The following is a 17,908-nucleotide window of genomic DNA, read 5'->3' as shown; positions in this document are numbered from 1 at the left end:
GACAGATAAAATGAAAAGGCAGAGGACTATATACCAGATGAGGAATAAGATAAAACCCCAGAGCAACAACTAAATGAAGTGGAGATAGGCAACCTTCCAGAAAAACAATTCAGAATAATGATAGTGAAGATGATCCAGAACCTCAGAAGAAGAATGGAGGTAAAGATCGAGAAGATGCAAGAAACAATTGACATAGACGTAGAAGAATTAAAGAACACTTAGAAGAATTAAAGAACAAAGAAACAGAGATGAAAAATACAATAACTGAAATGAAAACTACACTAGAAAGAATCAATAGCAGAATAACTGAGGCAGAAGAATGGATAAGTGAACTGGAAGACAGAATGGTGGAATTCACTGCCGCGGAACAGAATAAAGAAAAAAGAAATGAAGACAGCCTAAGAGACCTCTGTGACAGCATTAAACGCAACAACATTTGCATTATAGGGGTTTCTTAAGGAGAAGAGAGAGAGAAAGTACCTGAGAAAATATTTGAAGACATTACAGTCGAAAACTTCCCTAACATGGAAAGGAAATAGCAACCCAAGTCCAGGAAGTGCAGAGTCTGAGGCAGGATAAACACAAGGAGAAACATGCTGAGACACACAGTAATCAAACTGACAAAAATTAAAGACAAAGAAAAACTATTAAAAGCAACAAGGGAAAAATATTATTTAAAATATTATTTAAAAATATTATGTAAAAATATTATGTAAAAATATTTTCTAAAAAATATTATTTATATACAAGGGAACTTCCATATGATTAACAGCTTATTTCTCAGCAGAAACTCTACAAGCCAGAAGAGAGTGGCATGATATATTTAAAGTGATGAAAGGGAAGAACCTACAACCAAGATTACTCTACCTGGCAAGGATCTCATTCAGACTTGACAGAGAAATCTATAGCTTTACAGACAAGCAAAAGCTAAGAGAATTCAGCACTACCAAACCAGCTCTACAACAAAAGCTAAAGGAACTTCTCTAAGTGGGAGACACAAAAGAAGAAAAGGACCTACAAAAACAAACCCAAAACAATTAAGAAAATGGTAATAGGAACATACATATCGATAATTACCTTAAACGTGAATAGATTAAATGCTTCAACCAAAAAACAGTCTCACTGAATGGATACAAAAATAAGACCCATATATATGCTGTCTACAAGAGACCCATTTCAGACCTAGGGACACATGCAGACTGAAGGTGAGGGGATGGAAAAAGATATTCCATGCAAATAGAAAACAAAAGAAAGCTGGAGTAGCAATACTCATATCAGATAAAATAGACTTTAAAGAATGTTACAAGGGACAAGGAAGGACACTACATAATGATCAAGGGATCAATCCAAGAAGAAGATATAACAATTATAAATATATATGCACCCAACATAAGAGCACCTCAATACATAAGGGAAATGCTAACAGCTAAAAAAGAGGAAATTGACAGTAACACAATAATAGTGGGGGACTTTAACATCTCACACCAATGGACAGATCATCCACTCAGAAAATTAATAAGGAAACATAAGCTTTAAATGACACAATAGACCAGGTAGATTTAACTGATATTTATAGGGCATTCCTCCAAAAACAGCAGATTACACTTTCTTCTCAAGTGCACATGGCACATTCTCCAGGATAGATCACATCTTCGGTCACAAATCAAGCCTTGGTAAATTTAAGAAAATTGGAATCATATCAAGCATCTTTTCTGACCACAACACTATGAGATTAGAAATAAATTACAGGAGAAAAGAAACGTAAAAAACAAAAACACATGGAGGCTAAACAATATGTTACTAAATAACCAAGACATCACTGAAGAAATCAAAGAGGAAATCAAAAAATACCTGGAGACAAATGACAACAAAACACGATGATCCAGAACCTATGGAATGCAGCAAAAGCAGTTCTAAGAGGGAAGTTTATAGCAATACAATCCTACCTCAAGAAACAAGAAACATCTCAAATAAACAACCTAACCTTACACCTAAAGCAATTAGAGAAAGAAGAAAAAAAACCCCAAAGTTAACAGAAGGAAAGAAATAACGATCAAAGCAGAAATAAATGAAATAGAAACAAAGAAAACAATAGCAAAGACCAATAAAACTAAAAGCTGGTTCTCTGAGAAGATAAACAAAATTGATAAACCTTTAGCCAGACTCATCAAGAAAAAGAGGGAGAGGACTCAAATCAATAAAATTAGAAATGAAAAAGGAGAAGTTACAATGGACACTGCAGAAATACAAAGCATCATAAGACACTACTACAAGCAACTCTATGCCAATAAAATGGATAAGCTGGAAGAAATGGAAAAATTCGTAGAAAGGTATAACTGTCCAACTGAACCAGGAAGAAATAGAAAACATGAACAGACCAATCACAAGTAATGAAATTGAAACTGTGATTAAAAATCTTCCAACAGACAGAAGTCTAGGATCAGATGGTTTCACAGGTGAATTCTATCAAACATTTAGAGACGAGCTAACACCTATCCTTCTCAAACTCTTGCAAAAATTGGAGAGGAAGGAGCACTCCCAAACGCATTCTACGAGGCCACCATCACCCTGATATCAAAACCAGACAAAGATGTCACAAAGAAAGAAAACTACAGGCCAATATCACTGATGAACATAGATGCAAAAATCCTCCACAAAACACTAGCAAACAGAATCCAACAGCACATTAAAAGGATCATACACCATGATCAAGTGGGGTTTATCCCAGGGATGCAAGGATTCTTCAATATACACAAATCAATCAATGTGATACACCATAGTAACAAACTGAAGAATAAACACTGTATGTTCATCTCAATAGATGCAGAAAAAGCTTTTGACAAAATTCAACACGCATTTATGATAACAACTCTCTAGAAAATGGGCATAGAGGGAACTTACCTCAACATAATAAAGGCCATATACGACAAACCCACAGCAAACATCATTCTCAATGGTGAAAAAGTGAAAGCATTTCCTCTAAGATCAGGAAAAAGACAAAGATGGCCACTCTCGCCATTATTATTCAACATAGTTTTGGAAGTCCTAGCCATGGCAATCAGAGAAGAAAAAGAAATAAAAGGAATACAAATTCGAAAAGAAGAAGTAAAACTGTCACTGTTTGCTGATGACAAGATACTATACGTAGAAGATCCTAAAGATACCATCAGAGAACTACTAGAACTAATCAATGATTTGGTAAAGTTGCAGGATACAAAATTAATGCACAGAAATCTCTTGCATTCCTATACACTAACAATGAAAGCTCAGAAAGAGAAATTAATGAAACAATCCCATTCACCATTGCAACAAAAAGAATAAATACCTAGGAACAAACCTACCTCAGGAGGTAAAAGACCTGTACTCAGAAAACTATAAGACACTGATGAAAGAAATCAGAGATGATACAAACAGATGGAGAGATATACCATGTTCTTAGATTGGAAGAATCAATATTGTGAAAATGACTATACTGCCCAAAGCAATTACAGATTCAATGCAATCCCTATCAAATTACCAATGGCATTTTTTATGGAACAAGAACAAAAAAATCTCAAAATTTGTATGGAGATACAAAAGACTCCGAATAGCCAAAGCAATCTTGAGAAAGAAAAACAGAGCTGGAGGAATCAGACTCCCTGACTTCAGACTATACTACAAAGCTACAGTAATCAAGACAGTATGTTACTGGTACAAAAACAGAAACATAGATCAATGGAACCAAATAGAAATCCCAGAGATAATTCCATACACATATGGTCACCTTATCTTTGACAAATGAGGTAAGGACATACAATGGAGAAAAGACAGCCTCTTTAACAAGTGGTGCTGGAGGAAATGGACAGCTACATGTAAAAGAATGAAATTAGAACACTCCCTAACACCATACACAAAAGTAAACTCAAAATGGATTAGACACCTAAATGTAAGACCAGACACTATAAAACTCTCAGAGGAAAACATAGGAAGAACACTCTTGGGCATAAATCACAGCAAGATCTTTTTTGACCCACCTGCTAGAGTATTGGAAATAAAAATAAACAAATGGAACCAAATGAAACTTAAAAGCTTTTGCACAGCAAAGGAAACCATAAGCAAGATGGAAAGACAACCCTCAGAATGGGAGAAAGTATTTGCAAATGAAGCAACTGACAAAGGATTAATCTCCAAAATATATAAGCAGCTCATGCAGCTCAATATCAAAAAAACAAACAACCCAATCCAAAACGGGGCAGAAGACCTAAATAGACATTTCTCCAAAAAAGATATACAGATTGCCAACAAACCAATGAAAGGATGCTCAACATCACTAATCATTAGAGAAATGCAAATCAAAACCACAATGAGGTATCACCTCACACCAGTTAGAATGGACATCATCAGAAAATCTACAAACAACAAATGCTGGAGCGGGTTTGGAGAAAAGGGAACCCTCTTGCACTGTTGCTGGCAGTGTAAATTGATACAGCCACTCTGGAGAACAGTATGGAGGTTACTTAAAAAACTAAAAATAGTATTACCAAATGACCCAGCAATCCCACTCCTGGGCATATAACCAGAGAAAACCAAAATTCAAAAGACACATGCACCCCAATGTTCATTGCAGCCCAATTTACAATAGCCAGATCATGGAAGCAACCTAAATGCCCATCGACAGACAAATGGATAAAGAAGATGTTGTACACATATACAATGGAATATTACTCAGCTATAAAAAGGAATGAAATTGGGTCATTTGCAGAGACATGGATAGACCTAGAGACTGTCATACAGAGTGAAGTAAGTCAGAAGGAGAAAAACAAATATCGTATATTAAGGCACATATGTGGAATCTAGAAAAATGGTACAGATGAACTGGTTTGCAAGGCAGAAATAGAGACACAGATGTAGAGAACAAATGTATGGACACAAATGGAGGAAAGCGGGGGTGGGGGTGGTGGTGGGATGAATTGGGAGATTGGAATTGACATATATACACTAATATGTATAAAATAGAAAACCAGTAAGAACCTGCTGTATAAAAAAATAAATTAATTAAATTTAATTTAAAAAAGAAAAAAGTTTCTATGACCTGGCAGGACTGGTTCTCAAAACAGAATTTAATTTTAGGTATAGGAAAACAATACAGAAAGTTACATCTCTTCTCAATTCTGAATTGGTAAATGAATAACTTTACCCACTAAAGATGGGTGTGTATCACGGTACCAGAAGAAAGAAATGGAAAGATGAAATGAAAGCAGGGATTTCAAGTTCTCAGGATTTTTCCTTTCATAAGTGTTCTCCCAATTACATTTTTACAACTCTCTTTTTTTTTTCATATACACTTTCTCTGACCCCTATTCCAAGTTCAGATATCAGAAAATACGGTTATGAGAGGCTTCCTAGTTCTCCAGTGGAAACAATTCCCAGACAAGTGACTGTTTGTCCTCATTAGGGTCTTCTGCCCACTCTTGGTGCAATCAACTCTGTCAAGGGGGTATCTCAATTTATAATAATAAATGTTCTTGCTGTATCCATGTAGATGGAGGGGAAAGAGGAAGGAAGTGCCAGAAAGGAAAGGCTGAAGTGCAGACTTAATAAGCACCAGCTACACACACTAAAGTAAATTTTCATTTAGCACCATGGAATTCAAAATTTAAATCAGCAATGACTTAAATCCATGTAGCTTCAACCTGCTATGCTAAAAAAAAAAAAAAAAGAAGAAGAAAGAAGGAAGGAAGGATGGAAGGAAGGAAGGAAGGAAGAAGGAAGGAAGGAAGGGAAGGAAGGAAGGGAGGGAAAGAGGGAGGGAGGGAGGAAGGAACAAAGAAAGAAAGAGTCTGAGATCAGTGGTTCAGAGCTGGCATGGCAATCCCTGCTAAGAATCCAAGAAGCTCGCAGATTTCTACCCCATCTTCCTGATGGTGTGTTCCTTGTTAACAAAGTCCAGGAAGGTTGCTGGCCTCACCATAATGTCCACGTCCCAACCAGCAGAAAAAATGCAAGGAAAAGAAAAAGGCATGTACCGAACTTAGCAGAAATTGCATTCATAACATGAGCTTGTGTCCTTTGGTCAAAGTTGGTCACCTGGTCAAATCTATCTGTAAGGCAGGTTGGGAATTTAGTCCTTATTCTTAACAGTCATAATCCCAATGAAAACTGTGTGTGTAGGAAAGGTGTAATTTTTATTGATGCAGGTAGGAAGATAGAACATTGGGGAAACCTAGAAGCATCTGAAGTAATGGTCCCCCCAAAATAGATATAATGTACAGTTGACCCTTGAACAACACAGGAGTTAATCTGTGTATAACTTATAGTTGGCCCTCCTGTATCTGTAGTTTCTCCGCATCTACCATGGTTGGATTCAACCAACCACGGGCCATGCAGCACTGTAGTATTTACTATTGAAAAATATCTGCGTGTAAGTGGACCCATATGGTTCAAACCCTCGTTGCTCAAAGGTCAGGTGTATTTATATTTACTTAAATGTTCCCTTTCTGAGGAGAGTTTCTTGGACATCTTCATAGGAAGGCATTACTGGAACATAACCCAGCTAACAGGGTAATGTTATCACTTTACACCGAGTCAATAAACTTTTTCTTCAATGGGCTAGACAGTAAATCTTTTAGAGTTGTGGGCCAGAGGGGCTTTCTTGCAACTGTTCAACTCTGCTCTTGTAGAGCAAAGGAAGCCACAAAAAATAAGTGAATGAATGGGTATGGCTACGTTCCAATAGAACATTATTTACAAAAAACATGTGGCTGGGAGGCCAGGTTTGGCCTGAGGGTGGGTGGGGTCATAGTTTTTTGACTCTGCCCTACACAATAACCTCATTTATCTCTCTCTGACCTACAGGTTGATCAACCAGTTAGCAACGTCCCCAGAGCAAAGTATGTGCAGAATAATGGGAAAGAGACTTAAGAAATGGAATTTCTCATTGATCCATAGTTGACCTGATGGCCAAACACATCATCACTAAATACACATAGAAAAAAAAAAATGGCATTACAGTGTCCTAAGTTAATTGTAAGTTTATCAACTTTAGACTGTAAAACTTATCTGTTCTGTGCCTGTGTCATTGCACCGCTCCTACTAATTTCACTCTAACATGCTCGGGAACATCAAGAAGGTCTGCTCTACCCTCTACCAACAGAACGACAAATGAAACCATACCGAAAAACAACCTAGTTAGCTTTAGCTTAAGCCTCTTTCAGTACATGTCATGCTATTAATTAAAAAGTCTCATAAAAGACTTCAGATCTTACACTGCAAGGAGCCTTCTCTTTGATTGCAGGGCTGACCTTTCCTCAGTACTGACTGAAAAGTCAGCTGTTCCAAGGTAAATTTATCCCAGCAAATGCCAGTTGTAAAATGGTATCATTATGTAGAGTGGGGAGCCCTTTGGAGTTGTAGTGAATAATTTTGTTCCAACAGCCTGCAGCTCAAAGCAGGTTGACAGTAAGTTCAACACGAGAAAAAGGGACTGTCCCGGAGGATTGTGAAAATGCCTTTTGTTTTGTATATAGGAACCTGATGCTGAAATACATTATTTTACAAATTACTATTTTATTGTCTGGAAAGGCTCATGGGTAAATGGTTGCTGACCAAAGTTTGAACTGAATACCGTGCTTTGGTCTTTATTCCTTTGAATTATGTGAACATTATCTTGTTTGCGAGGTTAAAAATGTACTTATGAAAATAAAAATCTCCGATGACCACTTACCATCCAAATTCAGAGACTCTATTTATTTGTTCCATGAGGATGAACAGACAGGGCCCTGGTTTCTTATTATCCAAATTTTTTTTTTTTAATAAATTTAGTTATTTATTTTTGGCCGCATTGGGTCTTTGTTGCTGTGCGCGGGCTTTCTCTAGTTGCCGCGAGCGGGGCTACTCCTCGTTGCGGTGCACGGGCTTCTCATTGCGGTGGCTTCTCTTGTTGCAGAGCACGGGCTCTAGGCACGCGGGCTTCAGTAGTTGCGGCACATGGGCTTAGTTGCTCCATGGCATGTGGGATCTTCCCGAACTAGGTCTCGAACCCATGTCCCCTGCATTGGCAGGCGGATTCTTAACCACTGCGCCACCAGGGAAGTCCGAGAATACGTATTTTGTGTGTAACCTCAGCTTCTTGAAAGTAGATGGTCATTTACTGATCTGACAAGTTGGATTTCTTGACCTTGTTTTTTAGTTTCTTTTCACGATAATGAGAAGTGTAATGTACCCATTCAGGAACATGTCCAGCTAGGTGTTTATTATAAATTGGTTTTCACATTAAATTTTCACTTAATATCACTATTTATATACATTTTTAGTTGGTGAATGAAGCAAATTAGACTAAAGGTATTTCATCAGAACAATATGTGGATGCTGCTTCTTAAAGTTCAAATATTTTTATATCAGTAGTAGCAGAAAAGTGAAATAAATTAACAGTCTAACATACTTAAATAGGACATTATGATAAGTGACCTGGTGTTTCTATTTTTTTTACAATTAAAATCCATAAATTATATGTATTGACTAATATCTATACTATTCTCCAGAAGTACAGTACATTAATTAACTTTTAATGAAAACCAGTTTAATTTACCTAGTCAAAAGAAAAAATTGTTATATTTATGATCTTATATAATTATTTTTAAACACATACCATAAATAACTTTCTCCTTGACTACTGGGTATTACACAAACAAACTTACCTCAATATTGACTGATAGGTAACTCTTCTAAGGCAAATTTATTGTAGCAACTCAGCATTTAAAGGACTACAGAAGAGATTTCTGTGGGTAAACTTTTAGAATAGTCACTTCAGAAAAAAAGATACATGAATGACCAATTAGCAAGTGAAAAAGTACTAAGTATCAACAGTTATTGAAGAAATGTAAATAAAAACCACAAAGAAATACCACTGCACCCCCATTAGAATGGCGAAAATTGAAAAGGCTGACAACATCAAGTTGGTAAGGATGTAGAACAATCAGAACTTTCCCATTTTTTTATGTAAGGTAAATGTAAAGTAATACCATTACTTTGGAAAAAATCCTGGCAGTTTCTTCTAAAACTAAACATATACCTACTCCATGGACCAACAATTCAACTGGGTATTTTCCCAAGAGAAATGAAAGTATATGTTCACAAAGAGGTAGGTACAGAAATGCTTACAGCAGCTTTTTTCATAATAGCCCCAAATTAGAAACAGCCGAGATGTCCACCAATAGAAGAATGGATAAAGAAATTGTGGTTTGTTTACATAATGAAACACTATCCAGCAGAGAAAGTAATAAACTACTGATACACTCAATGAATCTTAAAACCTCACCCATGAATCTTAAAAATGTCAAGTGAAAGACGCCTTCCACAGAAGAGTACAAACTATATGATGCAATTCATGTGAAATTCAACTTTTATGAAATTATGGAACAGGCAAAAATCATCTACAGTGGGGAAAACACAAAACGGTGGTTAATTCTGGAGGTGGGGTTTTTGGCAAGTGCACATCTCTGGTAACCCAAACCCCTATCAAGGTACACATTTAGAACATTACCACCACCCCAGAGATAAATGAATGGATGCCGTCTCACGAACTAGTGTTCCACGAAATAGTGGTCTTGAAATAATGCACTAAATAGCATCTCTTTTGTATGTATATCATGTCAAATTACAAAGTGTATTTACAACATTATGGGCAATTTACAGAACAGATTTGAGAAAAAAACACTTGCACATGTAATTCTAACGTGGGCATGGGGTGCTGAGAAGTGTGCTGCATTACCAAAATCAGTTCACTAATCCAGCATTTACTATGCTCTGAAAGCTTCACAAAGGATATTACAAGGATCAATTAATCAGTTGATCCTGGTTAAGTAGTAAAATGGTAAAAGTGGATTTAATGTTTTTCCGATTTTGCTTTATTTTCTTGGCCCTAGGAGAATGTTAGCAAACAAATTTTTATTCCATAATGACACAGCCCTTCATAATATGTACTTCAATAATGCAAGTATATTGGAAACTCATAATCTTTTAAACTAAAATCTTTGAAGTCAGTTATTGATTTCAATAACCATCTAGTCAAGGGTTTTCTACCAGGACACACCTCTGGAGTGGTTTGCAAATATGTGGGGCTGTATTTGCTGTCACAATAATTGGGAGGTGACACCAGTGTTTAGTAGGTAGATCCGGGGATGCTAAACATCCTATAATTCTCACATCTGTCTTGAATAGCAAAGTTTTATTCAACCCCAAATGCTAATAATACCTCTGCCTCATCTAACTTATCTCTAAATTTTGGCTTTTTAGCCACTTCAAGGCTTGATCTTATATCCCTTTTCTTCTCCATTTACATTAACTCCCTAATCGCACGGCTTAAATGCTCTCTGTATGTTGATGATTCCCAAATTCCATATTTCCAGTCTTGAAACCTTCCTTTAAACCTGACTCTGTGATTCAACTGCTTATTTGACATCTCTCCTTGGGTATCTAAGAGGATTTCAGACCTAATATGTTCAAAACCAATCCCAAATCCCTCAGCACACGCACTTGCTACTTCTAGAATGTTCACCACCCTAGTAACTGGTATCTCCATTGATCAACCTATCATACCAAACATTTGCAGTCACTTTGGAATTTTGCCTTTCTTTCACATAGCCCACAAGCAATAATCAGCAAGTTCTACTGACTCTCAAGCTTCAAAAACATTTACTGAACCCAACCACTTCTCACCTCCATCACTCCTACCAACTTGGTACAAGCCGCCATCATTACACATCTGGACAGCGACATAGCCATGTACCCAGTATCCCTAAATTCTACCACCACAGTGAGTGAGACTTTAAAATAAAATCTGATCAGTTCACTTCCTCACCCTAAACTTCCAGTGGCTTTCCATTATCCACAGAGTAAAATCCAGCCTTGTTACCAGAGTTGGCAGGGTCCTCGGTATCTGATCCATGGATGCCTCAGACCTCATCTTCCATGCTCCCTTTTTCGCGCATCACCTCCCCAGTCACACTGGCCGTTCTGCTCTTCCATGAGCCTTCCTGAAATCCATTCCTGCTTCAGGGTGCTCAGAACATTCTCTGGGTCTGAATTGCTCTTTTCTATTCTGGTCTCACCTCAGAAGCTTTCATTACCACCACATTTAAAATAGCATCCACTTTCCTCCACCAGGCACACACTCTCCCTCCTGTTTGTCTTCCCTTATAGCATGTATCACAATTTGTCATATTATTTAATTAGTTTTTATTTTGTTTATTCATTTGTTTGCTTTTTCTCTCTCCATTAGAATGAACATTTATGAAAGCTGGAAACTGAAAAAAAAAAAAAGAATAGTTTTGGTACCTAATAAGCTTTCTGGGACTTGTTAAATCAGTGAATAAATAAGTAAGTGTGACTGTATCCCCAAATGTGTCCTATCAGAATTGCTTAGGGAGACTTAAAATACAGATTCCCAGATCTAAAGGCCAGGAAAGTTTACCTCAATATATCTGTTGGGTCTGATATTTCAGCAAGGTTTGAAACCACTAAAATAGTGTAATACCCTACTTGACGCTACCACCATATCTGTAGTATTCAGATAAGTGATCATACTGATGCTGATGTATCTATAGTAAGATATTTCTACCTTCCTTATAGTTGTTTATTTTGCTCATCCTATGATAATCACTGGCTTTAATTCTTGACTACCAGATACTAGATTATTGGTTCTGCTATTTAGATTTTGTTAATGCATTGCCTTTTGATAAATACCTTTTCTTTTCCTATCATAGATAATTCATCTTGTGGATGTTCAACTACCCTGGATGCATCTTCCTATCTGATGTTGCTGAATTGGATTCCTCCACCTTCATACACTCACTTCTTGCTTTGAGAAAGGTTCAGTAAGTGATACTCAAAGAAGAAAAGAAAGTATCTTATTCTAACTGAAATCCTCTCTTCCAAGCCTAAAGGGCATTGCTATCTTTCCAGAAAACATAATACAATCTGTGTTAAAGGGGGTTTTATTTACAAGCTGTATATCTGGCATATATTAAAGCCTCCTGGAAAGAAAGTAGTGGAGCCAAAGGGATCTGCTCAGTCCTCTCCCGGCTGTAGAGCACAAATCTCTGGGGATCCATTATGAGTAAATATACCAAATTTTCAAACAGTTAAAGCAGGCTTGGCTGCTTTGAGAAACTCAAATTAAATTTTCAATGTTTTATGAAAGCTTTGAGTGGTAACGTTTACTTGATCTGATATGTTCTCACTGCAGAGGAAAATGAGAGGGTTGGAGAGATGAGAACAGCATGGCAATGACTCACAAGACTCTCAACTTGGCCTTTCACTATTGAGATGCTACTTCATGGGACAGATGAGGCCTTCCCTCTATGAGATTATTGTTGAGGTGAAAACTGCCACAACATAACCGTCATGAGATCATTACCTCTAGAAAACTTCCAGGTAGGTGTGGTCAGGTTTAGCAAATAAAAATACAGGATGCATGCTTACATTTGAATTTCAGATAAACATCAAAAAAATTAGTATAACAATGTGCAATATTTGGGACATATTTATACTAAAAGGAATATTTGTTGTTTATTGGATAAATTTAACTGGGTGGGCTGTATTTTTATCAGGCAACAGTACTTCTAAAGCAAGAAAAAATAACCTGATTCTATGGTAGGACCCTGTTTTAAGCTCTAAATCACCCTTAGTAAGACACAGGCAGGGCCAGGGCCAAGGGGAAGCAAGCAAGAGACTTAGGGCACAAAATTTAAGGAGGCACTCACTTCCAGGGTCACCCAATTGCAGAGTCACCATTTGTACAGCTCTAAGAGTAAGTTCTTCTTTAAATTTAGCATCCTAGGCACCCTTGCTTCACTCTAGTCCAGGTCTGGATGCAGGTTTGTAATCCCTTTTCCACTGTCTTTTCATATTCAAAGACTGAAGTGAAGCAGAGTAAAGAATAACTTTATTGCAACTCTTATTGGAAAAGTTTCAATTTTATTCTACTGTTCACACGTGGGTGCAAACTACTCCATCCTTCATTACTATAAGAACGAGAAAAGGGGAACACATATTTAATTTTTCAAAAAAATATTTTGGAGAACCCATTAAGTATGGCACATTTGTCTCAGAACTGAGAGAGTATAGCAACAAATGAGTGACACAAGATCTCTGCTCTCTTGTAGCTTATATTCTATGAAGACGATAAGTGAACTGATGAAATTTAAAAGGGTGATATGGCAGAGAGCGATGGGCTTGGCAGAGGTGGGAGGTGATATTTGACAGTGTCATAAAAATCTCCAAGAGAGGCTTAGGTCCCAAAATAAAAGTAAGAATAAAGACAGTGAGAAGGGGAAGAGCTCAGTGACTTTAAGGAAGAGGAGGTTTGGGTAGCAAATCAGCAAGGGGGCAGGGCATGCGATGAGATTAGATAGAGGTACCAGAGCAACATATCATTTATGCATTTTTGCATTTTACTCAAAATGAAAAGTGTAGCCACTACAGACTGTTTGTCAGGGAGAGTTAGAGGGAAAATGTGAGTCAAAAAACAATAGGGGAAGAAAGAACACCATTAGTTACTTTCGCTCCCACTTCAAGCTCTGCTAATATTCCCCATGTCATCTTTAAGGTAAGGTTTGAAGTCCTGTTAGACATATCACCTCAAAGAGAAATTTCCTCATAGTAAAAGTTTCAATTCTGGTTTATTCTATTTAACTTTAGGACTCAATTTCCCATGGCCATGCATCGTTCATTGACAGCAACCCCCAAAATCCCACAAAAACACAAACAAAATGCCCAAACTAGACTCTACAGAAAAGAAAACAAATGTCTATAATCCACATTGTCTTCCCATATTCCACCGCAGACTATCATCTATGATGGCTACTGTAGACATAAGTTTGGGTTTTAGGAGAGTAGAAATTAGATGTTATGCACGAGATGAAGAGACGATTTACAGTTAAGTTATAAGGTGAATCATGATCCCAGGCTGGATAATTTCTGATTTCTTTCCTAGATTAGATGTTACAAAAGAGGCTTGGGAAAGACATTATTTTTATCATGATCTGTTTAGTTGTCTGAGACTCAATTACCAACCTGGGGGGGTGGGGGTTTCCCCTTATACCAACAATTTTTGGACTCCAGCAGGTTGTCCAAGAATTCAACTCAATTCTGACACTGTCTATCCAGAGACAGCATCAGATCCTACAGGTTAAAGGTTCAGTCCTACAGAAGTCCACCCTCCTCCCCACCCCCCAATTCAGAGGCCAGTGGGAAGTCCAGGTTGTTACCTGTGGTTCTGACCAGCCAGCTACAAAGTAGAGGTTCCAACAACTCTAACTCAGAAGGCCAGTCACAAGTCCAGGTTGTTACCTATACTTCTGACCAACTGGCTACAAATCAGATGTTCCCCAAGACCCCCTCCTCGGGTTCGATTAATCTGCTAGAATGGCTCAGAGAACTCAGAGAAATGTTTTAAAAAGGTGTAATTCAGGGCTTCCCTGGTGGCGCAGTGGTTGGGGGTCTGCCTGCCAATGCAGGGGGCGCGGGTTCGTGCCGCGGTCCGGGAAGATCCCACATGTCGCGAAGCAGCTGGGCCCGTGAGCCATGGCCACTGAGCCTGTGCGCGTCCGGAGCCCGTGCTCCACAATGGGAGAAGCCACAACAGTGAGAGGCCCGCGTACCGCAAAAAAAAAAAAAAAAGGTGTAACTCAGAAAGAACCAGGAGAGATTTTCAGGGTTTCAGGAGCTCTATGTCAGAAATGGGATGAAGAGCAAATATATATTTCATATTATAAATCAGAATATCACGTGATCACATCAAATTCTACATTATCTGATTCCAAAGCACTACAGGCACACATTGAAAAGGTACAGTTTCACAGGAAAATTATTATAGGGAAATGAAGGAAACACTTGAACAAAGAAAAATGACAGGAAACAAAAAACAACTGAGCTCCTAAGGAGAGACTTGGGAGATAACGAAGGGGAGAAAAGAAGAAAAGGAAATGAAGAACTTTGGCCAGTTATGAATAAAAATGTAGCTCTTTGAAAAGATAATTCCTGAGATTGTCAGTCTAGCAACCTACATGGAAACAGTAAGGAACACGTGAAATTGAGCATATTAGCATGAGAATAATAGCAGTTTATAGGTGAATGCATACGTATGTATATACAATAGTATGAGAAGTAACATTTGCATTTGGGGAAAAATGAGAAAAATAATGATATGGACAGATATCAGAGTTTGAAAGATTCTGTGTATGATATAGGTTTAGAAGAAGCAGAGTATGTGACCCCAAATATGGCACTTTGACACGTGAATTGTTTTGAGCTGAAGGCAATCAAGGCCCAAGACTCAGGAAGAGCTTTTTTTAACCTTTCCCTTGACTGCCTGAAATAATTTAGATAGGGGGCCTGTACCAGGAGAGAGCTATGACCAGAGATAACTTTTTACATCAGAAAGACTTATGTGCATGGCCTTGCAAACACTGGTTTACTTAACATTTGGTTTTCCCATCTTCCTGCTGACATCTTGATTTCAGACTTCTGTCCTCCAGAATTATAAGAAAATAGATGTATGTTGTTTTAAGCCACCAGTTTGTGGTACTTTGTTACGGCAGCGGCAGCAAACTACTACAACATGCTTTGTTGAATTCCTTTGGTCACGTAGCCAAGCCCAAAGAATTTTCATATTTATTTGATAGCAATGAGTTAAGAAAGTAGAAGGCCTGATGATGTCTGCACATCTGTGAAGACCAGAGTAAGTTCTGTTGAGGGCTCCGGGGGAGTTTAGTGAAGAGAATCAAAGCTTCCACCAGTTGCTGTTTCTATCTGTTCTGGTCACTGAGTCCTCTCCTTAGGTTAAAGATACCAAAATGAGAAAAACTACGTAACTATGGAATAAACACTAATCCAGAGCAAAACAACATGTGAGCTATTTAGCTCGATTTTGGTGAAAGGATTGAAATGAGTTTGGCAAGAATTTATTCCATAGACCAATGAAGCAACTGCAACAGAGTTGCAATTAAAGTAGAATGTTGGAAAAGAAATTTCACTGGGCCTGTCTGCTCAAGAGATTCCTGAGAACCGTCTAAGTCAGAATACCTAAACATGTGTTTCACCACTCACAATGACACACCTGTTTTGCCTGGGGACTCTCACCTGGCAGGCAATTTCCTTCTCTCAGTAGCCAGTCTGGATTAGCTGGAAGTATTGGATATTTTACAAGTATACCGCTTAAATTGCTCTCTCTGGACTTGCTACAACCAAGAATTTGAGCCTATATGAAGGAGTTCAGGAAATGGAACAAAATGAAAACAGGAAAAGACTGCATGCTAGGCATTATTTTCATTGACATTAATTCTAGTGATATATATCATTTGAGGGACTGGGTTATTAAACATCAAGTAGCAAGTGCTGTTAATAAAGTGCTTTGTAAATAACTAATGTCTTCTAAGTAGATTTTGATGATTCCCCTCATATCAATTTTACATATTTGGGGCACACACATTAACTTTTTAAACACTCAATAACGTTCTACTTTAAGATTTTAATGGGATATTTTTTGTACCAGAATAACCATTTTGTTTTATGATGTTTAGAAGTTTCAGAATCCTGAAGCCATTGTGAGAATGTCATGTCAATATCAAATGGATGGTACTGGAAGCTTAAACTACTTAGAAGATAACTTTACTTATACTGTTAGTTATTAGTAGGTACTTGAGAGATTGTAGAAATTCAAAGTTAAAAAAATACTGGTTATAACTAAGTTAAAATATAAAATACATCATCATTCAAGTCCCTGGTCAAATGTCACATCACTTTCATTTCCAGATGCATGTAACGAGCCCAGAATGTAGCCTCTTGCTAGAAAACTGGACAGGATATAGGAAATCACTGTTTAAGGATACTGGACAAAAGTGTAGGACTTTTGATCACACAGAAGTGTGGTCCATGAGAGGAATGAAGCCAAAGAATGTGAGCTCTATGATTATCTAGACTTTCTATCAGGAGGAAGTTTTCTGACCACAGATATTGAATGGAGAAGAACCAAACAGAAATTGGCAAGAAATCTATCTTAAATATGAAGAAAACAATGGGATATAAGTAAAAGGATAAAAACAAATTACAACATGCATATACTAATCAAAAGGAAAGATACCTACACTAACATCAGACAAAGTAGACATCAGAACAAGGAATATTACCAGAGGTTAAAAATTAATATTTCACAGTGATAAAAGACTTATTGTACTAAGGGCTAGTCATACTGCCCCCCTTTCAGGCCCTCACAGGAAGCTTGCTCTCCTTGGCAGTAGCATCTTTGTACATGCTGTTCCCTCTGTCTGGAATGCTCTTTCATCTCCTCCACACATGTGAGCATCCCACCTGACTACTTAACTCCACATACAGCCTTCCTTCCTGGTTCTCCAGACTGGATTAGGTAGCCCAAATCATCTTCTTACAACAAACTGTACTTTTTTGTTATAAGTATATGTGTGTGCCTTTGATTATTTGTTTAATGTCTTTTTCCTCCCAACTAGACTATGAGTGCTCATGGGGACAGAGATTATTGATACACTGCTCACTATTTTATTTCCAATGCCCAGACAGTGTCATACATGAATATTTGCTAAATGAATAAATAAATAAAAGACAATGGGGAAAAGACAATGGAGACAGAAGGATAAGAAAGGAAGGGTAACATGTGAAGTATCTGAAAGGATGGACCATCAAACTCAAATAAGTATTTAAAAACGAATTCAATTAGAGGCTCATCATTTGATTTATATGAATACTTTTATTTTTTTATCATCAGTGCCTCTGTGATACTTTAAATATACTCTGATTTATATAGATCTTTTGAGATACCAATCTGACATATAAAATGATTTCAAGTATGTATTTGAGGTCACCAATATATTGCAATTATTTTCAGTTTTAAGTCTCT

This window comes from Grampus griseus (assembly GCF_964374135.1).
Source record: "Grampus griseus genome assembly, chromosome: 14".
Lineage (NCBI taxonomy): Eukaryota > Metazoa > Chordata > Mammalia > Artiodactyla > Delphinidae > Grampus > Grampus griseus.
Note: the sequence above shows the minus strand (reverse complement) of the source record.